Below are 24,468 nucleotides of genomic sequence, written 5' to 3'. Positions count from 1 at the left end.
TTTTTTTTTTTTTAGATTTTTTTTATCAAAGTAATACTTGATTTGGTTTTCCTTTTTAAAAGCATTTTTTTTTTTTTTTTTTTTAACCACTATGCCTCAAACTTTGAGGGCTTCTCTTCTGCTGGTTATTTCTTAAAGGTTAGGGCTCTGGGATACACAGAATCCATGCTCCAGTGAGATGACTTAACCCTGGTTCTACTTGAGATTTTATTTCATCTTTCCAAAATATTTTGAGGTAGATATCATTTTATAGATGAAAACAAAACAAAGAATTCCTTGAAGCTCAGAGAAGGTAATTTACCTGCCTAAAGTCATGGCTAGTAATTGAAGGATGTAAGATTGGGATAAAGGTCAGTTTGACAACAAAGCCACGTGTGTTTTTTACCATACCAACTTTTCAAGAGTTCCTAAGGCATGTAATTAAACTTGGGCCACCTACTTGGGATTCTCAAGACTCACACTGGCCACCACCTTCTACCCCTTGACTACTAAATCACAGAGGGTTAGTCCTCAACCAGCACAACCTAAACATTAGGGGAGATTAGAACTTTGATTATTTGCTCAAGCTAGCTCTGGAAATGGCCAAACAACCATATCCAAAGAGCCCCAAGTTTGTCTCCACATAAAAGCTTATACCTGGCTCATAGGCTACTACAAATCTCTAACTCTTGAAAGAAGCACAAAACCAAAGACATCAATAGGCTCACTGCTTGACTTTTTAATCTAGAGATCATTTATAAATCTGCCACACGTTGTAAATCTGACTGTAAGCTGCTCAAAGTTAGTTACTCTTGAAGATGAAAAACTTTACCAGTGCATCAAAATATTTGACCAACCTTGCTTAGCACTTCAGTGATAACGAAGGAGCTAACATCCAAACTATTATTTTCCTGGGTTGCATTCATGGCACTGACAATAATACCTCCTCTGTCTTCTGAATTCTTCCCACACATATTACTTTTGATCTTCAAAGGTACAAGGTGGTAAGTGCAATAGTACATGGAGTACAAGCAGTTCTCTACAAGAGTCTTTTTCAGAAGGTTTATTTTTTTCTTGTCTTTCTTGGTTTTCATAGTAATGATTGGAATAAAACAGGGACCCTTTTCAGTGATAGAATTAAGACCTCTCTTCAGAGTAAATCCTTCTTTACTTTGCCTCTTTCAAGTGCATGAAAAGAGCTGCTCGATAAGTTTATTTAATCACTTGGAATATGTCATGTTAACTCAAGGAAGAAGCAAAGAGCCTGAAAATCCAGGATAAACTGTGCATAACTTTTTTTTTCCCCTCACAAAATCTGGTTCCAATAAAAACCATCTTTACTGCCTGAGGCTAATGTGTAAGTTAGTGAGAGATTACGGTCTGGTTTTTATAGCATTTTATGTAGTATTTGACAATCCATAGGGACCTCGCCTGTTAGCCCTTTACAAATATAAAATGTAATTTTAAATTTCACTTCATCATGGTAATAGGCTATATAAGCTTTCTTTCTAAAGCCTACAGACCATCCTGTCACCTCAGGGAGCCTCAAACAACCTGACTTAATCACCTCTTGGTGACTCATTGCACTCTGCCCACTCTTTTGAAAATATATAAATCCTAATTATTTCTAAAACCCTTTTAAAATGAGCAGTTTTATGTACACACTCAGGCTAAGTGTAGACACACACACACACCCCAAATAGGTAGGAAGACATTCTTTGTCTTTGAAGGATTGTATTTCTTTCCTATGCATATTCTCTCCTATACCCTTCCTTCCTATTTGCAGTAAAGTCTCTTTAATGGAGAAACTTGGTTCAGGCAGGCAGCTAATCAGCAAGCTCCATAATGGGAAAATAAAATAGTAGCAATTACTTGTAATGTGATCCTAAGGTGCATACAGTGTAACTACTGAGGCCCAAAACCATCTCAAGAAGTAGATGATTTTGTTGGTCAGTTAGTAAATAGATGAAACTATTTTGATAATACTTTATAGTTGAGGGAAGAGAATTTCAGAGAAGTTGACTTGTTCAAGATCTCAAGGCCAATACTTAGCAAGAGGTGACATTAGGTCTTTTAGTATTTAGTTAATCCCTACAATATACCTCACAGCCATCAAAATTGTTCAGTAACTTCCATACCTCCTAAACAGGTTTCATCTTGTCCCTACTAGAGTTATTTGTCATTTAATTAGATACTATATTTAATCCGAACATGGTCATTGCAATTAACTGTTAATACCAAGGAATTTATTATTTCCTATAATGTGATACTCTGTGCTAGACACTCTCATGGCACTTCCCCTCTATGAGCTTAGCAATAAGATAAATGTGCCCTTTGCAACTCTCATTGTTCCCAGCCCAAGGTCTAGGATTGCAGTGCTCTCAGGCCAGATTCCTCCCAGGAGCCTATGAACTCCACAATCAATCCTGGAGCTCTAAAACCATTTTAGAGATGGGCCACAATATGTAATCTTGAAACCTGGGGTTACTAGTTCAGCATTTGCTTCATCTTAATGCCACAATTTCCTGGACTATCTACCCTGAATCTAATTTTACCAATTTACAGACTGCACAAGTAGAATCCCACTCAAGCTAGTCAACCTAAGTTTTATAGTGTCAATACCTCAAAACTTACCTTAAGCTGTTTCAAAATCTCAAAACAGAATTCTAGTACACATCTAATGGGCTGATGGACAGAACCCTCTATTTTTTTTCTAATTTGCTTCTTTGAATGCGAATGCGTTATAACTCGCAGCTGAATACTTCCATAAAGATAATTACATATGGCAAGACAGAAAACTTTTGAAAAAAAAAAAGACATTCCCTTGAATATGTGCCTGAATTCATTTACAACTGTTGCTGCTTTAAACACTTCAGGCAGAATAAGTGGATGGCACTAAACAGCTTAGCTGCAATTATTATGGAATGTCTGAGGTATAATTTCCCCTGCGGTTTTGTTAGGCGTACAAAATTCATAATTCTGATTTGTGGCAGGTACTTATTACCCATCACAGGTGGGGATATGCAAATATTATTCTAGTAGGGGTGAACAGCCTTTATTTCCGCATTCAGCTATTAACGAGATTTGTGAGTCTGGTACTCTGGGGCCATTTAATTAATTAGATGGTACAGATAAAATATAAATTGTTTTGTAGGCTACACAATTCCTGTCCTAGGAGGTGTAAAACTGAAGCTAAATGAACTTAGTGTGGATTGATTTGTTGATTTTATATAGCTCCCAGTAAATGTAAATCCTGCTCATTATTTTACTGTATTAATTCCACTCATAATCCTCACATTCTCTAAGTTTCATTAAAATAGGTGTATGTATTTAACTATTTTGTTAAGTGACTTCATCACTCAATCTCCATGTCCGTGGTGGTAAGCCATCTACTATATAAGGAATGAATGTACCTATAGCAGATCTTTCAAAAGTTTATCATAGTCTTAAGAAGTTTTATTGTTAATTTATAATATTATCTATGTGGAAATAATATATACCATGATAAACCCTGTGGAATTGCATAACATTTAGTGAGTTTTATTGGGATTAGTCAAGAAGTAATGCAACCTATACAACTACATCCACATAAAAGAGTGTTTCTCATGCATTTGATGCCTCACGGAGATGAGTTTACAGTTATATAATCAACGGCAAATAAGTTTAACTTTTCTTTGTTTTATATGCTGGGCATTTGGTGCCTAGCAGGACCATGACAAGAAAATTTGGAAACTTCTGCTGATAACAGTGGAAAAGTTTCTGTGATTAATTAGTGATGTCTGCCCATGGGTGTGTCATCAAAGAGTGGTACTCTTTGTGCTAGATATTTGCCATCCTTTGTTCATATCTTTGATGACAACTCAATTAAAAGCCTTTAATCAGATTGATGACATCCTTAATTTAACAATTAAGAACAAAATTGTGCATATTTCATTTCATTCAGAAGATATTTGATTCTTAAAATTATTAAATTGCTTTACAAGTCCCATCTCCTGATAAAACTTGAACATGTTTTCTTCTATTTTACTTTGAAGCTAGAAAGTAATTATGCAAATAGTTACGCTGCATATTTTCTAAGTTTAAGTTGTGCTTACCTTAAATTTTATTTTGGAATAAAATACTAATAANAAATCCTAATTATTTCTAAAACCCTTTTTAAAATGAGCAGTTTTTATGTACACACTCAGGCTAAGTGTAGACACACACACACACCCCAAATAGGTAGGAAGACATTCTTTGTCTTTGAAGGATTGTATTTCTTTCCTATGCATATTCTCTCCTATACCCTTCCTTCCTATTTGCAGTAAAGTCTCTTTAATGGAGAAACTTGGTTCAGGCAGGCAGCTAATCAGCAAGCTCCATAATGGGAAAATAAAATAGTAGCAATTACTTGTAATGTGATCCTAAGGTGCATACAGTGTAACTACTGAGGCCCAAAACCATCTCAAGAAGTAGATGATTTTGTTGGTCAGTTAGTAAATAGATGAAACTATTTTTGATAATACTTTATAGTTGAGGGAAGAGAATTTCAGAGAAGTTGACTTGTTCAAGATCTCAAGGCCAATACTTAGCAAGAGGTGACATTAGGTCTTTTAGTATTTAGTTAATCCCTACAATATACCTCACAGCCATCAAAATTGTTCAGTAACTTCCATACCTCCTAAACAGGTTTCATCTTGTCCCTACTAGAGTTATTTGTCATTTAATTAGATACTATATTTAATCCGAACATGGTCATTGCAATTAACTGTTAATACCAAGGAATTTATTATTTCCTATAATGTGATACTCTGTGCTAGACACTCTCATGGCACTTCCCCTCTATGAGCTTAGCAATAAGATAAATGTGCCCTTTGCAACTCTCATTGTTCCCAGCCCAAGGTCTAGGATTGCAGTGCTCTCAGGCCAGATTCCTCCCAGGAGCCTATGAACTCCACAATCAATCCTGGAGCTCTAAAAACCATTTTAGAGATGGGCCACAATATGTAATCTTGAAACCTGGGGTTACTAGTTCAGCATTTGCTTCATCTTAATGCCACAATTTCCTGGACTATCTACCCTGAATCTAATTTTACCAATTTACAGACTGCACAAGTAGAATCCCACTCAAGCTAGTCAACCTAAGTTTTATAGTGTCAATACCTCAAAACTTACCTTAAGCTGTTTCAAAATCTCAAAAACAGAATTCTAGTACACATCTAATGGGCTGATGGACAGAACCCTCTATTTTTTTTCTAATTTGCTTCTTTGAATGCGAATGCGTTATAACTCGCAGCTGAATACTTCCATAAAGATAATTACATATGGCAAGACAGAAAAACTTTTTGAAAAAAAAAAAAGACATTCCCTTGAATATGTGCCTGAATTCATTTACAACTGTTGCTGCTTTAAACACTTCAGGCAGAATAAGTGGATGGCACTAAACAGCTTAGCTGCAATTATTATGGAATGTCTGAGGTATAATTTCCCCTGCGGTTTTGTTAGGCGTACAAAATTCATAATTCTGATTTGTGGCAGGTACTTATTACCCATCACAGGTGGGGATATGCAAATATTATTCTAGTAGGGGTGAACAGCCTTTATTTCCGCATTCAGCTATTAACGAGATTTGTGAGTCTGGTACTCTGGGGCCATTTAATTAATTAGATGGTACAGATAAAATATAAATTGTTTTGTAGGCTACACAATTCCTGTCCTAGGAGGTGTAAAACTGAAGCTAAATGAACTTAGTGTGGATTGATTTGTTGATTTTTATATAGCTCCCAGTAAATGTAAATCCTGCTCATTATTTTACTGTATTAATTCCACTCATAATCCTCACATTCTCTAAGTTTCATTAAAATAGGTGTATGTATTTAACTATTTTGTTAAGTGACTTCATCACTCAATCTCCATGTCCGTGGTGGTAAGCCATCTACTATATAAGGAATGAATGTACCTATAGCAGATCTTTCAAAAAGTTTATCATAGTCTTAAGAAGTTTTATTGTTAATTTATAATATTATCTATGTGGAAATAATATATACCATGATAAACCCTGTGGAATTGCATAACATTTAGTGAGTTTTATTGGGATTAGTCAAGAAGTAATGCAACCTATACAACTACATCCACATAAAAGAGTGTTTCTCATGCATTTGATGCCTCACGGAGATGAGTTTACAGTTATATAATCAACGGCAAATAAGTTTAACTTTTTCTTTGTTTTTATATGCTGGGCATTTGGTGCCTAGCAGGACCATGACAAGAAAAATTTGGAAACTTCTGCTGATAACAGTGGAAAAGTTTCTGTGATTAATTAGTGATGTCTGCCCATGGGTGTGTCATCAAAGAGTGGTACTCTTTGTGCTAGATATTTGCCATCCTTTGTTCATATCTTTGATGACAACTCAATTAAAAGCCTTTAATCAGATTGATGACATCCTTAATTTAACAATTAAGAACAAAATTGTGCATATTTCATTTCATTCAGAAGATATTTGATTCTTAAAATTATTAAATTGCTTTACAAGTCCCATCTCCTGATAAAAACTTGAACATGTTTTCTTCTATTTTACTTTGAAGCTAGAAAGTAATTATGCAAATAGTTACGCTGCATATTTTTCTAAGTTTAAGTTGTGCTTACCTTAAATTTTATTTTGGAATAAAATACTAATAACTTTCTAAAATTGAAGTTTGGCTAAGCATAATAAATTCTCTTTTCTCTGAGCACTGTTTTTTATCTTCTTGTAGCCTCCACGCACCCCCTGTCTTTCTTCATTTTTTAATGAAAAGCAAGTATATTTCTCAAAAGAAGCACACTTTTAGCATCTTGGCTAAATAAAAGAAAGGGTATGTAAGAACATGCAAGAGCTGGAGAACAATTTCCCAAAGGAACTTAATAACTACATTTAAAATAGTTGCAAAAGCAGAAGCCCACATGTCATGTTGACAGCCTTGAATGCAAAGCAAAATACTTTAATGTGGAGACCTGAGAGCTTTGTGTTCCAGGCCAGCTTTTAGAAAATGTTTTCAAGGATCTTCAGTTAATCTCCATAAAAAGCCAGGAAGGAGTAAACTTTATCAATTTAATAAGAGATTTATAAGGTGTTACAACCATGTATTCTCTATCTCCAAGGGAACAAATTAAATGAGAGGTGATAATTATTCAGATTCAAAACATGTTATAGAAGGCAAGACAAAATTAAACAATTAGAAAAATATTATTAGTGGGAAAATATGCTGAATTAACAAAAGAATTATATACTAAAAGAATTGGCCAAGACAATGGTTTATTTAAATGGTTTATACAGATAATAATGAGATGCCCTACTAATGGTGTGTTTTATAAAGTGGAGTTCTTTTGAATTTGCAACTCTGATAGTTAAAATAGCTAAAAATGATGACACCTAAATTATAATTATAGAAACAATTTGAAATATTGATCCCAATGTAGTAAACATATTATACATACAATCAGAAAATCGAGAAAATAAAGATGGAACAAATGCACAGTGCATCAACTGTGGGCTTGAAAGATAAGTCCTTATTTTCTTCTTTTATATTATACTCATAAAATTACCTCAGAGATGCAGGTTTTTCCAAAGTTTCAGCCTTGGTAGCACAACCACTCTGCAGTCGAAGTATTTGGTGATAAAGAAAGAATATTTCTTTCCTTTCAGCTGGCTGGAGAACATCCAGGGGTCACATTGAAGGCATTTGATGTGCGGACAGAAGATAATAAGCAGATGTCCCTTGATGGCAGAACTTTTAAGTGGAGGTGAGGACCTGGACTTACCTTGCTGAGTTCAAAGAAATAGTAGAACTGGGTGATGATGCATGACTCTATGCATTTGTCAAAACTCATTGAGCTGTACCTCAAAAAGAGTAAACTTTAACGCATGCAAACTAAGAAAACTAAAACATCAACCAGCATGTTGCAGGGAAAATTAATTAAACTGTTAACAAATATATGACATATCAGCACTGAATGAGATGGAGGTAAAGATAGCTGACTTATGTAACTTTGGAAAACAATATTTTGACAGTAAAGCTAAACTTTAAATGTAAATTATAAATGAAAATAGAGAAACTGTAGAGTCAAGAACAAAAAAGGAACTGTAGGCCTGGTGTGATGGCTCATGCCTGTATTCCCAGCATTTTGGGTGGCTGAGGTGAGGAAATAGCTTGAGCCCAGGAGTTTGAGACAAGCCTGGCAACATGGTGAAACCTCATCTCTACAAAAAGTACAAAAATTAGCCAGGTGTGGTAGTGTGCATCTGTATTTTTAGATACTTAGAAGGCTGAGGTGGAAGAATGAGTAGAGCCTGGGAGGTTGAGGCTGCAGTGACTGTGCCACTGTACTCCAACCTGGGTGACAGAGTGAGACCCTGTTACATAAACACTGTTCTCTGTTTTTGGTTTTTGTTTATTTTTCTCATGGAGGTACAAGTTAGCCTTTCTGAAAGGCTAATATATATACTGGGGTTGGATAAATAAGTAAAAGGAAGATGGATATTGGGTGTCAGCTTTCTCACTGTTGGAGAATAAAGTTATAGATAAGCAAGAGGGGAAGGCTAAAATAAACTCCATAGTACTGGATCAGAGTTGGAGACATCTGTGAGAACTTATTTTTAGCTTACTATAGATACAAATGGATAGATACAGAAACAAGCATAGGTATTCATGTACACATAAATTAGTATATATAAATGTATGTAGTATATACATAATATACTATATAGTATATGTATATATATAAACTATAGATATACATGTACACATAAGTTAGTATATGTAATAGTTATGTTGGTTGAGAGGTCTTAGAAGCAATGATAACCCAGTGGCAGTGAGCACAGGCAGCACCTAGATCTTGGTTTCTAAACACCATTTTACCCAAATAAACCAAGGCTCTTTGAAGAAAGAAACCTAATTCTAGGGTTAGGGCAAGAAAAATACAAAACGAACCTCGAATATCTTACAGTGGCAGAAAGTAAGAAAGTGCTAAAAAACAAACAAGCAAACAAAAAAACCCAAAGGATAGAGATGATGTGTCATAAGAACACAGAAGCCAATTGAAAGAATTCCCAATGGCAAAAACTGGCACAATTTCAACCAAAAAATAAATAATGTAATATAAAATAAATATTACAAGTCTATTTGGATATAAGTAAATGACAAGAAATCATCTTTATTCAAGAATTGCATATAATGAAGCTTAGTTATCCCAAATAAGTTCTCCAAGAGATGAAACTCAGTCTTCCCTATCCCTTCTTCCAAGAATGGGCTAGACTTACTCCCAAAGAATAGTGAATGGATGAGAAAAAAGAGTACAATTGAAGTACAGTGAAGAAACCTGGCAAGCACTACCTCAACCAAGTGATAAAGGTGAAGCGGTGAAGTTGTGTGCACATGAAGTGCCTGCTAATACAATGGGAGGAGTAAGGCACTTCTCCTCTGTGTTAGTCTTCTGAAAACTCATTACCCCAGTCTAATCATAAGAAAAACAGCAGATAAACCAAAACAGAAGGACACTTTATAAAATACCTAACTGATACCCCTCAAAACTATCAAGGTCATGAAAAACAAGGAAACACTAAGAAACTGTAACACACCAGAGGACACTGAGGAGACATGGCAACTCAATGCGATGTGATACAATTTGAGCAATGATGTAAATACTGTAGTATTTTATCATAATTAGATTGGTCCTAGAACAAAAAAAAACACAGAGGAGTCACACAACTTTTCAAAATCTCTTTACATGTATTATATGATATATTCACTTATTTTAATGTCATACACATTTTTATGATTGCTGTCAATTTTTAAACAAATTTTTTTGAGTGTAATTTATTTATTTATTTATTTTTATTATTATTATACTTTAAGTTCTAGGGTACATGTGCATAACGTGCAGGTTTGCTACATATGTATACTTGTGCCATGTTGGTGTGCTGCACCCATCAACTTGTCAGCACCCATCAACTCGTCATTTACATCAGGTATAACTCCCAATGCAATCCCTCCCCCCTCCCCCCCGCCAATAGGCCCCAGTGTGTGATGTTCCCCTTCCCGAGTCCAAGTGATCTCATTGTTCAGTTCCCACCTATGAGTGAGAACATGCGGTGTTTGGTTTTCTGTTCTTGTGATAGTTTGCTAAGAATGATGGTTTCCAGCTGCATCCATGTCCCTACAAAGGACGCAAACTCATCCTTTTTTATGGCTGCATAGTATTCCATGGTGTATATGTGCCACATTTTCTTAATCCAGTCTGTCACAGATGGACATTTGGGTTGATTCCAAGTCTTTGCTATTGTGAATAGTGCCGCAATAAACATACGTGTGCATGTGTCTTTGTAGTAGAATAATTTATAATCCTTTGGGTATATACCCAGTAGTGGGATGGCTGGGTCATATGGTACATCTAGTTCTAGATCCTTGAGGAATTGCCATACTGTTTTCCATAATGGTTGAACTAGTTTACAATCCCACCAACAGTGTAAAAGTGTTCCTATTTCTCCACATCCTCTCCAACACCTGTTGTTTCCTGACTTTTTAATGATTGCCATTCTAACTGGTGTGAGATGGTATCTCATTGTGGTTTTGATTTGCATTTCTCTGATGGCGAGTGATGATGAGCATTTTTTCATGTGTCTGTTGGCTGTATGAATGTCTTCTTTTGAGAAATGTCTGTTCATATCCTTTGCCCACTTTTTGATGGGGTTGTTTGTTTTTTTCTTGTATATTTGTTTGAGTTCTTTGTAGATTCTGGATATTAGCCCTTTGTCAGATGAGTAGATTGCAAAAATTTTCTCCCATTCTGTAGGTTGCCTGTTCACTCTGATGGTAGTTTCTTTTGCTGTGCAGAAGCTCTTTAGTTTAATTAGATCCCATTTGTCAATTTTGGCTTTTGTTGCCATTGCTTTTGGTGTTTTAGACATGAAGTCCTTGCCCATGCCTATGTCCTGAATGGTATTACCTAGGTTTTCTTCTAGGGTTTTTATGGTATTAGGTCTAACATTTAAGTCTCTAATCCATCTTGAATTAATTTTCGTATAAGGAGTAAGGAAAGGATCCAGTTTCAGCTTTCTACTTATGGCTAGCCAATTTTCCCAGCACCATTTATTAAATAGGGAATCCTTTCCCCATTTCTTGTTTTTCTCAGGTTTGTCAAAGATCAGATGGCTGTAGATGTGTGGTATTATTTCTGAGGACTCTGTTCTATTCCATTGTCTATATCTCTGTTTTGGTACCAGTACCATGCTGTTTTGGTTACTGTAGCCTTGTAGTATAGTTCGAAGTCAGGTAGCGTGATGCCTCCAGCTTTTGAACAAATTTTTTCAAGTATTTTCATAAATGAGCCGCAAGATTTCAGGGCACCAAAATATTCTTGTTTGGTGATTACTCTTAAATACTCTTGTAAGCATGTAAAATTTGAATTGTTCAACTTAGCCATTCCACAGTGTATATATACTTCAAAACATCATGTTGTACAAGATAAAAAATATATATAATTTTCTTTGTTAATTTAAAAAAACATTAAAAATTTTTGAATTGAAAAGCATTTGAAACATTGTTAGAAACCATTTCTACTGTGGGACAGTTAGCAACGATTGAACTATACAAGGAAGTGACTACACGTCTCATAAATGTATCTCCACAAATCCAAACTAAATGTTCCTTCAGTCTTCCTATTCAAATCGCAGTACATTCCCGCAGAGACATTAATGCCTCCTTATGCCTAGGTAAATGAGTTGGGGGTAGAGGGTAAGCAATGTGGAGAGTAAGTAAGGAAAAGGATTGATTGTAGCTAAAGCATTTGCACTTTTGCAAATTTTATGAAAATATATGACAATACAAAGATAATGCTAGTTCTCTTCCAAGTCCTAACATCTGAATCTGGTGATAAGACAACAAAGATTCAAACGTGGTCATAAGGATGAAATTCTTTAGGCCTCAAACCTAAGCAGCAAGCTTCATGCAGATAGCCAATCATTGCCAAATCAGCACTGGCCTAGTCAAATGGTAATCTGCACCTTAATTGTTTCCTTCCATATGTTGATTACTTGTATGCCTTTCACTCAGGAACACAGAAGTTGGGGAGGGAAGAGAGGTGAGCTGAGAAGTGAAATTCAGGAATAGATTTCACCAGACTTCTTGGTCATAAAAAAAATCAAATATTTATTTTAAAAACAATTACATAGTACATCTGTGTTCTAGGTGCTACTGTCAGAGCTTTACCAGTATTACTTCATGTATTCTTCAAAACAACTCAATGGGTTAATATCATTATCACTCCATTTTCTAGATGAGAAAACTGAGTCACAGAGAGATTAATTTGCCCAATTCACAAAGTGAGATGTAGAGCCAGAATTTTAAGATTATAAACGTCACCCTCATCTTGTACAATTTTTTAGAAAGACGGAAGGGAGAAATTAAAGGAGATATGAATAAAACAGAGGAACAGTTGCAAAGTGATGACCAGTGGATGGAACCTGACCCTCTGATTTGTCTACTAGTCAATATATTCACATTAGAATTTGAATACCTTTAGGAAGCTCATGCGTTTCAGTTTGGTGAGTCTCCACAACTTTTTAATGCACGGCCCTGCCACTTGACATAGTAATATTGCTTGCCTGGTCTCAAATTGTTTCAGTTTCAAACAAAGAAAGAGAAACTAGAGTCTGATAAGTGGGGAGAAGGAGGGATTATGGAAAAGCACATAGATGACATAGGTGAGAAGAGGGTGATAGAGAAGCCACATTGAACTAACTGACCCACCATGTATCTTTATCAACTAATAAAAGTTACACTGAAAAAAAAAAGTTTTCAAGTTCTTACATTACTTTCCCTTAAAATATGTGTGGAAAAAAGGGAGAGGAAACCAAAGATGCATTCTGTTCTCCTCTCCTCTTGCTCAGTTTAGCCTCATTCTACAGATACTATAGATGCAGATCCAGAACAGAAATAATTCCCTCCAACCTTTATCCAATTCTCTCTGGGACTCTTATCCAGGCTTTAGACCAATTGGGTCCTTTTGTGTTTTGGACCAACCTACAGCCATCTGGAAAGGATTCTCTGAGCCACAATTAGTAATTCTCTGCTATGAAATCAAGTCTTCTTCCAAATAAAATAGAACATAGCCCAGCCTTCAGTCTGCTAGAGCAGCTCTTCCTATAGCTGCAAGCAGCCCTACCTTCAAGGCCCATCCAAACTGGAAGGAGGAGAAACAAAAATAAGTTAAAATGAAAATTTAAAATACCTAGTACTCTAGGCTCCATATCCACATTCACACATGAAGAAATCCTGGTCTTGGACATATACATATTTGGCATGAGAACTTGGATTGCTTCTTTTACTGATGTTTATTCAATCTTTCAAAATGACAAATATGAGAAAGACTTGGTAAATGAGTTTATTTTGGAGATTTGTTAAGAGTCTGCTCACTGCTGGAACAGTGTATACAGGAAAAATATAAAATCATTAACACTCACTCCAAAAATAAGCAACTCTCAGCACTGACACCCTTAACAAAGCTGCTAAAGAAAAGGCAAGTGGGAAAGTTTGCCTTTTGACCACACTCTGAGGATAGGCAAAGCAGGGATCAGCTTAAAGAATAAGGGAATGTTCACCAAGCACTAAGTGACCCTTTCCACTGACTTACTAGAAAAGCCGAGTTAAAATCTTTTGAAAAGCCATACATGAAAATTCAAATCCTAGCTAAATCAAGGTTGTTCTGCCTTCTATCAAGTTTAGCACAATCTCTCGATTTCTTCAGTACCTTCTGAAAAATTAGAATACCAGAATATTATAAGGTATTCTGTTGGGTCAGGACAAAAATAACTACTTGTTAATAAAGAACATAATTGTGACCCACTTGCCCTGCCCGAAGTGGACAGCTTGAGAATAAACACCAATCTGGTTGGCTTGTTTCATTTTATGGTAGGTGTGTGCTTAGTTTTGTACAAAACTAACAAACTGTGTTCCAAAGTGGCTATACCATTTTGCATTACCCAAGCAAAGAATGAGAGTTCACATTGCTCCACGTCTTCACCAGGATTTGTTGTCGGTGTTCTGAATTTTTACCACTCTAATAGGTGTGCAATGATATCTCATTATTATTTTAATTTACAATTCCTTAATGAAAAATGCTATTGGGCTTACTTTTGTCATCATTATATCTTCTCTGGTGATGTGTCCATTCATGTCTTTTGCATATTTTTAAATCAAGTTGTTTTCTTGCAGTTGAATCTTAAGAGTTCTTTGTATATTTGGAATATCAGTTTTCTATCAGATATATCTTCTACAAATATTCACTCCCAGTCTATGGTGCATCTTTTCCTATTCTTGACAGTGTCTTTCATAGAGCAGAAGTTTTTAATAATGAAGTCCAGCTCATCAATTGTGTCTTTTATGGACTTTATTTTGATGATGCATCTAAAAGTCATTACTGTGCCCAAGGTCATCTTGATTTTCTCTTGTGTTTTCTTTTAGGAGTTTTATATGTATATATATATATATGTAATATTATATTTAGGCTTATTATTTATTTATTTGTCTATCTAGATTTATGTTATTTTGAGTTAACTTTTGCTACGGTTGTAACTCTGTCTCTAGATTCTCTTTTTTTTTTTTTTTTTTTTTCCGCATGTGTATGTCCAATTGTCCCAGCACCATTTGTTAAACAGATAATCTTTTGTCCATTATATTCGTTTTTGTAAAAGATTAGTTAACTATACTTATGTGGGTTTGTTTCTGGGCTCTTTATTCCTCTCAATTGATCTATTTGACTGTTTATTTGCCAACACCACACTGTCATGATTGTGTAGTTTTATGGTATGTCTTGAAGTTGGTAGTGTCAGTCCTCTGACTTTATTCTTCTTCAATATAGTGTTGGCTATTCTAGGTCTTTTGTTTCTCCTTATAAACTTCAGAATCATTTTGTTGATGTCCACAAAATAACTTGCTGTTATTTTGATTGTGATTGCATTGAACCTGTACATCAAGTTGGAAAAAACTGACATCATGATAATATTGATTCTTTCAATTCATGGATATAGAATGTATCTCGCTTCATTTCGTTTTTCTTTGATTTATTTCAACAGAGATTTGTAGTTTTCTCATAAAGATCTTGTACTTTTCTTAGATTTTTACTAAATATTTTACTTTGGGATGCTAATAGAAATGTGTTTTTTTAATTTCAAATTTCACTTGTTCATTGCTTGTATATAAGAAAGAGATCAACTTTTGCCTATTAACCTCGTACTCTGCAGCTTTGCTATAATCACTTACTAGTTTCAGAAAATTTTTTGTCCACTCTTTCATATTTTCTGCACAGAAAACCATGCATCTGTGAACAAAGACAGTTTTGTGTCTTTCTTCCCAGTGTGTATACTTTTCATTTTCTTACCTTATTGCATCTGCTAGAACTTTTGGTAAAATCTTGAATAGTAGTGGTGAGAAGGGTTACCTTGTCCATTTTTGTTGCTATAGGAGAATACCTCAGGCTGGTAATTTATAAAGGGAAAAGGTTTTTTTTTTGGCTTACAGTTCTGGAGGCTGGAAAATTCAAGAGCATGGCGCCAGCATCTGCTCAGCTTCTCATAGGCTTCTTGCTGCTTCATACCATGGTGGAAGTTATCACATGGCAAGAAGGCAAGAGCGTGTGTGACAAATTAGGTATCTCTTTCTTTTCCTATGAAGCCACCAGTTCCATCATGTGGGCCCCACCCTGATGACCATATCTAATCCTAATTACCTCCCAAATGCCCTAACTCCAATCAACATGTAGATTTGGGGATTAAGTTTTAACACAAGATATTTGGGAGACATATTTGAACCATAGCAGGAAACATCCTTGCCTTTTTTCTGATCTTAGTTGTAAAGTTTCTAGTTTTTCATCATTGAGTGTGGTGTTAGCTATAGGTTTTTTTTTTAAATCAAGTTGAAAAAGTTCTCCTCTATACCTACCTAGTTTGCTGAGGATTTTATCATGAACAGGTGTCGAATTTTAAAAAATGCTTTTCTGCGTCTATTAATATGCTTATATGATTTTCCTTCTTTAACCTGTTGATGTGATAGATTATATTGATTGATTATTAAACCAGCCTTGAATATCTGGGCTAAATTTCATTTGGTCATGGTACATAATTCCTCTTTCTACATTGTTGGACTTGACTTCCTGATATTTTGTTGAAGATATTTGTATCTATGTTCATGAGAGAGACTGGTCTGTGGTTTTATTTTCTTGTAATGTCTTTATTGGCCTTTGATATTAAGGTAATGCTAGATTCAGATAATAAGTTAGGAAGTATTCCCTCTGCTTCTATCTTCTGAAAGAGATATTAGAGTATTGGTATACTTTCCTCCTTGTTTGACAGAATTTACCCGTGAACCCATTTGGGCCTAATGTTTTCTGTTTTGAAAGGTTATTGACTTTAGATTCAATTTATTTTATAGATATCAGTCTATTTAGATCATCTAAGCTATCAAAGTTGTAGGCATAGAGTTTATGATATTATTCTTTTATAATCCTTTTAATGTCCATTGAGTCTGTAGTAATGTCCTCTCTTTCATTTCTGGTATTAGTAATTTGTGTTCTCTCTCTCTCTTTGTTTTGTTTTTTTTTTTTTTCTTAGTTAGCCTGCCTAAAATGTTTTAATTTGATTAATCTTTTCAAAGTCTCAGCCCTTGGTTTTGTCGATATTCTTTATTGATTTCCTGTTTTCAATTGTATTAATTTTGCTCTGATTTTATTCTTCCTTTTCTTCTACTTACTTTGTATTAACTTGGCTCATCTTTTCCTAATTTCTTAAAGTAGATATTTAGATTACTAATTTTAGATCTTTCTTATTTTCCTATATAGGCATTCAATGCTATAAATTTCACCTAAACACTCTTTTTGCTGTATGCCACTAGTTTTCTTGAACTGTAATTTCATTTTAATTTTGTTCAAAATACTATTAAAATTTCTCTTGACTCGTGTTTAGATGTGTGTTGCTTAATCTGAATATTTGGGGATTTTCAAGCTGTCTCTCTGTTATTATTTCTAGTTTAGTTTACTGTGTTGTAAGAGAAGACAGACTGATTTATTTTCCAGCATGCTATGTATTTGTCTTACCTCTCCATTCTTAAAAAATTGTAACATCCCATTCGTTATTCTCACTCCCATTTTTAGAATTGCATCACATTACAGGTTAAGTCATTCTTTGTTCCAAGTCCCCCTATTTAGTTTACTTCTCTGCTGTGACTTTCCTTCTTAAGTCCTCATGTTATTTCTCACCTGCTTTCTTCAAAGTGAATGTTCAAATAAAAAAATAATAAAAAGAAAAGGAACTCAAGAGGGTGAAGCATTTAAAAATATATATATAGGTACAAAGATATGTATTTAAGTTGTTGAAGTCACTTTGGCTATGGGACTCACACCACTGATCAGGAGAGACGTTGATTAGTAGTTCCCAAAGTCATTTTTTCCAGACTGAAGTAAATAAGCAAATGTAACAGCACATATATTTTTGAACATACTTTTTTTGTACCATGATCACAAAATCTGTGCCATTCTGAAAATGTCTTAGCACTTTTATTTGGGGAGAGGAAATGAAAAAAACAAAAGGCTACAAATGTTTTTAAGTAACTAAACCTCATGTAGGGAAAGTTCTATTCCTAAATTCTGGCAGATTTCTACCTAAGGTGAATTTAGCCACCCAGTTGGTCCTATTACTTTTTGAAGAGAGCTAATGCCAAAGTATCCAGCCTTTGCTTCAATCAGACACAGTCTGATATAGTTTTGCTGTGTCCCCACCCAAATCTCATCTTGAATTGTAGTTCCCATAATCCCCACATGTCACAGGAGGGACCAGGTGGGAGGTAATTGAATCTTGGGGATGGTTACCCCTGTGCTGCTGTTCTCATGATAGTGAGTGAGTTCTCACAAGATCTGATGGTTTATAAGGGGCTTTTCCCCCTTTTGCTCATTCTTCTCCTGTTGCTGCCATGTGAGGAAGGACATGTTTGCTTCCCCTTCCATCATGATTGTAGTTTCCCGAGGCCTCCCCAGCCACCGGGAACTGTGAGTCAATTAAACCTCTTTCCTTTTAGGACTACCCAGTCTCAGATATGTGTTTATTAGCAGCATGAGAACGGACTAATACAATCTGATGCATTGCTACACTCTGAGCCCCATTGGAAAAATTATCACTGAAGAAGAAAAGCCTCAGTTTGTTAGACCTAGTAGATTTCTGTGAAAAGAGTACATCTTACAGAAATAGTTTTCACCGTTAAATAGTTATCACTACATGGATTTCAATAAACTATGGCTCAAACCAGGTTTCTAAAACATAACAATCTTTACAGAAAAACTTAAAAATCTGCTTTAAGATAATTAGCGTTTCAAATAAAGGCAGCCTATGGAATCAGCCCACTACAGATAACTCTATTCAAGCACTTAATACTTAAGTGCACCTCTGTATATGTCACCAAATTTGACTAAATGAACTGAAATGATCCCATCTCATACATAAGGACATAGAGTGGTGAATTATACTTTTTATCTTCGGACAATTGTGTTCAAATTGTATAATACTTCCTATACAGGAGATATTTGGATCAGCTGTAAAAAGATTGTTTTTTCTTGTCATAGGCCTCATCTTGGGAAACAGAGAAGAGATTAAAGGCTTAAAAGTGTCCTAACTTTAGGAAGATATGGTAGAGGTAGTTTTGTTAGACTTTTTAAAAGGCAATTTCTATATCATATTTACCATAGTGTATTATTGTTAGCGGCTTAGATAGAGGTTTAATTAGAGAGAATGTGAGTTCTTTAAGGGAAAAACAGTATTTTAATTATCTGAATATCCTCAGTATCTAGTATAGTATATGACATATAGATATTAGAAATATTTAATTATATCAGACATGTTGTGAAGACTGCAAATTATTGCATGGGGAAAGACCCAAATTGTTGTCCACCCATTGTGGCAATAGTAAGTGCTTACAGATTTCAAATGAGAAAAGCTTGCATTCTGAATCTAGTCTCACACTGGGGGCTCCAGGACACTGTTCATTTCCACTTTAGTAAAAACAAGAAACAGCAACGTTTGTAATTGCACCACTTTTGATGTATTTTGGCAGGTTAGCCATGAAAAGTCACAATGTTCTTCTCCTTTTATCTTCCAAACTCTATCTTCTTTTTTTTTTTTTTTTTTTTTTTTTTTCTGGGAGATTTTCTAACCCCTTCACAAACTGTAGTTACTGCTTTCTCAATGTTTTCTTTTCTGATATTTCCTGGAAAACTTGCACTTTCTTTAATATTTTAGAAATGAGTCAATAAATAATCCTCTCTTTTTTTTTTTGGTAGAACATACAAATATTTGTCCATTTGTTTAATATTTAAATTCATAGTAAACTCTGTTCTTCACTTATTTCTTTGGTTGCCTGTCTGCTGCCACAAGTGTCCCTGAAGTCCTGACTGAAGATGAGTTGCATTATATGTAAATAATATGCAGAAAAACACAGGAGAATTATTATAGTCTAATAAAGACTTGCTTTTTAATTTTTATCAAAATCCACCAACCTCCTTCAGGATGTTTATTCAGCACTTTCTCGATGTAAAGGTATATCCTCAGTCTTTTAATCCTGTGTTGTCCGAATTTCCACTCAAAACCCATTTCCCCCCCCCCCCCAACTTTCCCTGCTGGGCCTCTGATCTTTGCATGCAGCATCCATGTAGTAATTCCCGTAAGTCAGGCCACAGTGCACTGACCTCTTTGTGTGATCCTCCGGGAGGATCTCATCCACATTCATGGTTTTAACCATGCCTCATATGTTGATGACACCCTACAGGTCCAGGATTGACCTTTCTGTAAGCTTAGTCTTGTATCCAATGGTTTGCTGAACAGCTAAGCTACTCACAATCACAAAGAAACTACCCTCAGAAAGATACACACCAGGCTCTAACATTGGTTACCCCAAGATGATGAAAGTGAAGAAAGAGAGGTTAGCTTTGCCTTTCTATATTGTTTTCTATTTTATTTTATTTTATTTTACACAGCAAACATTTGTGTTGCACGTTTGTTATTTTGTATTTTGGTAATTACTAAATAAAGACAAAGAAGTAGGAGTAGGAGAGGAAATGCACTCTATGCCTTGCCTCTCTGCCTCCAATTTAGTTCTCCTGAAAACTATGCTTCATATAGGTGAACTTTCTAAAATAGACATCAAACAATTCTGCTCTTCTCCTTAAAGCTAACGCTGTCTTGACCAAAGGATAAAATCTAAAATCTTTAATGTGGCATATTTCTCCATCTTCGATTCAGCCAAACTTTATCTTTCACTTCCAGTTTTGCCTTGATTTGATACTACAGCACTACATTTTCTCTCAGCTTAATAGGAATTATTCGTTAGACTCAGCTCAGATGTCTTTTCTCTTAGAAGTCTTCTGCAACACTAATCCCCAATATCCAAGTTGGGGTGGATGTACCATCTCTGTATTCCCATAGTAGCCTAATGCAATAGTTGTCACAAGTGATTCACAGATTTTGGGGGATTCCTGAGTCCTTTTTAGGGGCTCCACAAATTCAAATTATTTTTGTACTAAAGCTAAGATGATATGTGCCTTGTTCACTGTGTTGACATTGGTTATGTGGCACACATTTTCCTGAAAATAAATGAAGTTAGGCTGCTCCTTCAAGAAAAACAGCTAACAGTCTTTGTTGTTATGACAAAATTTGAATGTTTAAGAGAAAATTAGAATTTTGGAAAGCTTTTATCAGTCATTGTGAGCAATCATCATTTATAGGATTTACATAACTCAGTGAATCAATATCTTTTAAATGATAAATTATAATGTATATAATTATGCATGGTTAAAAGATACATCCTATATGTGAGACATATCAATTAGTTGTTATGTATAATATGAAAATTTATTAATATTTTTTAGAGTTCCCTTTAATACTAACATTTTAGAAACTACTTGAATTTTGGTGTAGTTTAAAATAATTACCTTAAAAGGCTATTGAAATTCTCTTCCTTTACCAAATATATACTTATGGGAAGTGATATATTTATCATACATAACAAGTCAAACAACATATTACAATAAATTAAAAATAGAAGCATATATGAAAATCCAGGTATCTTCTGCTAAGATGGATATTAAGTAGATTTGCAAAAATTTAAAACAATGCCATTCTTCTAAGATCTGTGTTTTGGAAAATCTAATTATATTTCACAGAAAAATGTTATGCTAACATGTAAAACGTTTATTGTATTTTAAAATAAATTAATAAATATTTTAAAATACCTTATTTTAAATTTTCATAGAGTAAATATTGATACTTTTAACACATATGAGTAAAAGCTGTCCAAGGTCCTCAATAATTTTTAAGCATTTAAAAGGGTCCTGGGATTTAAAAAAAGTTTGAGGACTGCTTCCCTAATGCACGTCTCAGTGGTTATTACATACCACATGGCCTTATAAATATGTTGATGTGCCTGTCTCTGTAATTCTGCACTTAGATCCTGGAATACTGAGCTGTCTTTAATTATTCAGTATTCAAGGAGGTTTTACAGGGAAGGAAAATATGAGTGTTCCCTTTGTCATTTAATGTTCAATATATTGAAACTCACATCTAAAAGACAAAACTATGAAAACTCTTTTTTTAAACATTCAAATATCAGTTATGATTTTGACTAATTTCTCTCAAATCATCTACATGGCATTTATACATTTCTAAACAGTCTAAGCAACAACAAAGATATACACAAATACAATAATACAAAATTTATGCCATTTACATTTAACTTCTAGTCTACAAGAATCAACTCCATAGACTTACTTTAATTATTCCTTATTTCTATGCCAGATTTTGTATGTTCTCAAATTATTTTAATGCTTATTTTGATATTTTCCTGTGGTTTCAGAAAGTATTATATTGATTTTGTTCTGGAATGTTATTGATCTTTCTAGATTCTGCTCTTCTCAGAACAGCAGATGTTGCAGAATCAAAGTTATCAAACAGTTACTGAAGATCTTCTCTCGGCCCCCAGTACAAGGGAATTAAACCATAGTGTCATATAATTTGGCTGAGCCCTTTTCGGACAATAATGTTTTCCTTGTTGTATATTCTAATACCCCCCTTTCTCACATGTATTTTTATTTCTAAATATTGTTGTCTTTCCAATAAATCAAGTTTTAAACTGCCTGCAATACTTAACACATTGAATTGTCTTTGCAATGCAGTAACCTGGTTCAATATTATTAACTCATTATTATTTTTATTGTAATTCAAAAAATCCATCCAGTATTTTCATCTCCTTGGAAATAAAGGAGTGAAGCTGCACTCTAACTCTCATCGTTAGTCCTTTGACTAACTGATCCAAATTTTGAAATAGTGTGGAGCATTCTTTCCACTGAGATTTTATGTGCAGCCACATATGTTATAAACAGTTGGAGCTGATTTCAAAACGGTTCTTATGAGTGACTATTGCTGTTAACCACTCCTTCCTATTCTTGGTATGTGGCTATATTTTCCAGAATGACTTGAATTATACCTAGGTAAACTTGGTAAACCAGGATAGAATAAATGTAAAAATCCCAAATGATATCCCAACAACTTGTTTATTAACATCTGTAAAAACTGTATACCTCTAACCATTTTCATCCTTCTTTTAATTTTAATTACCTTTGAAACACTGTCTTCACTTGGATTCCAGGATAACACTTTCATGCCTCTTCCTCATCACCTTTCTTCATCTCCTCTGTCAGTTCTTTCCCCCTCATGTCCTCAATCTGTGCATTCACATGTCCAGTGTTCACGTGTATATGTGTACACACACACATAAATGTTAATGACTAATACATTTCTGTCATCAGCCCAGCCTTCCCAGAGCTCTAACCTCATATAACCACTGCCCACTCTATATGTCATCTTGAATGCCTAATAGACAACTCACATTTAATATGCTCAGCTCTGTGTTTCCGGTCTTTGTCACTAAACCTGCTTCTCTTCCAAATTCCATAAATGCCAACTCCATTCCTGCAGTTTAAGTGACAATTTTGGCACTACCCTTGACACCTTTTTCTCAGACTCCATAGCAGTCTTTCAGAAAATCTTGTTCACGTTAACTTGGAAATACATGCAGAATCTATTCCTTCTCAAGCTCACGTGATTTCCCTCCTCCATTATTGCGGTCGACTCCCACATGGTGACTTCACTTCTACTGTTGCCCCACCGCAATCCATTGCCCCCATAACTGCAAATGGCTGCTTATTTCACCCAGGGAAAAGCCAAACTCTCACCAGTGGCAAAACAAACAAACAAACAAACAAACAACAACAACAAAAACCAAAACCTCTACACAATTCTATTTCCTGGAAATATCTGACCTCATCTCCAACATTCTTTATGCTTTATATTATCCTTCTCCCAAAGAAACTCCTGGTTCTCTTTCTCTTCTTCACAGCTTCTCTCTGGCATTTATTGCCCACCTTCCTCATTTATTTCTTTCTATAGTACTCAGCACCATTGAGATACAAGATTTTTCTTATTTATTCATTTTTCTCCCTCCACTAGAATGCCAGCTCTAGTGACTGCCCATAGTAGACAATAAATAAAGGTTGAAGGACTGGATTAAATAAAATGTGTATCAAATCTGAATATCAATAAGACTTTTTGGTTTTTCATAAATCTAATGTGTTCCAATTAACTGTACTGTTGCTATGATTTTTAGTCCACGATCAAACTATTTTAACATGGCTATCTGTAACTTCTTTACTATTTCTTTCTTTATTTTATTTTATTTTGAGATGGAGTCTCACTCTGTCACCCAGGCTGGAGTGCAGTGACCCTATCTTGGTTCACTGCAACCTCCACCTCCCAGGCTCAAGTGATTCTCCTGCCTTACCCTCCCGAGTAGCTGGGACTACAGGTGCATGCCACCACACCCAACTAAGTTTTGTATTTTTAGTAGAGACAGGGTTTCACCATGTTGGCCAGGCTGGTCTTGAACTCCTGACCTCAAGTGATCTGCCCGCATAGGCCCCCCAAAGTGCTGGGATTATAGGTATGAGCCACTGTGCCCAGCCCAGGAACTTCTTTAGATTTTGGTTTTTTCCTTTATAACTGCCTCTGTTACCCTTGAAAGTATTCTTGCAGCAAAAGTAAAATTTCCAGGCCCATTCTATTTTTCTCCTGATGTAAGGTATGGAATTAGCTACACAGAAAACCAAACAGTCCTGATTTTCTGTAGTGGAGAGTAGTATGAGAGACTAAAATCTTTATCCTCAGGGTTTCCTAAAAATTGGAAATGGGTAAAATTCTAATACTACTGCTATTTCAACTATTGGAGAGCTTTAGTAGTGTCGAGCTTTAAATAATATATTATTTTAAGGTCCTAATGTCACACTGGTGTTTCTAATTTAACTGATTAGATTACTATGTTCTACTTTTCTTTATATGTAATTTCATTGTCTTTTTCTTACTTTGGCCATTTTTTTATCTCCAGAATCTA

At 35.0% G+C, this 24,468-nt stretch overlaps 1 long non-coding RNA gene across 1 annotated transcript; it reads right to left on the bottom strand.

Moving 5' to 3' along the window:
• Window positions 1-7,547: 7,547 nt before the first annotated feature.
• Window positions 7,548-22,738, bottom strand: LOC108534456 (uncharacterized). Its single transcript, XR_001886981.1, has 3 exons — window positions 22,641-22,738; window positions 18,951-19,024; window positions 7,548-7,760 (listed from the first exon to the last, which is right to left on the bottom strand). It is a non-coding gene; the product is annotated as an uncharacterized LOC108534456 (long non-coding RNA).
• Window positions 22,739-24,468: the final 1,730 nt, after the last annotated feature.

This window comes from Rhinopithecus bieti, unplaced genomic scaffold (genome assembly GCF_001698545.2).
Source record: "Rhinopithecus bieti isolate Rb0 unplaced genomic scaffold, ASM169854v2 scaffold_11919, whole genome shotgun sequence".
Classification (NCBI taxonomy): Eukaryota; Metazoa; Chordata; class Mammalia; order Primates; family Cercopithecidae; genus Rhinopithecus; species Rhinopithecus bieti.
This window is presented reverse-complemented; position numbering and strand designations above follow the sequence as displayed.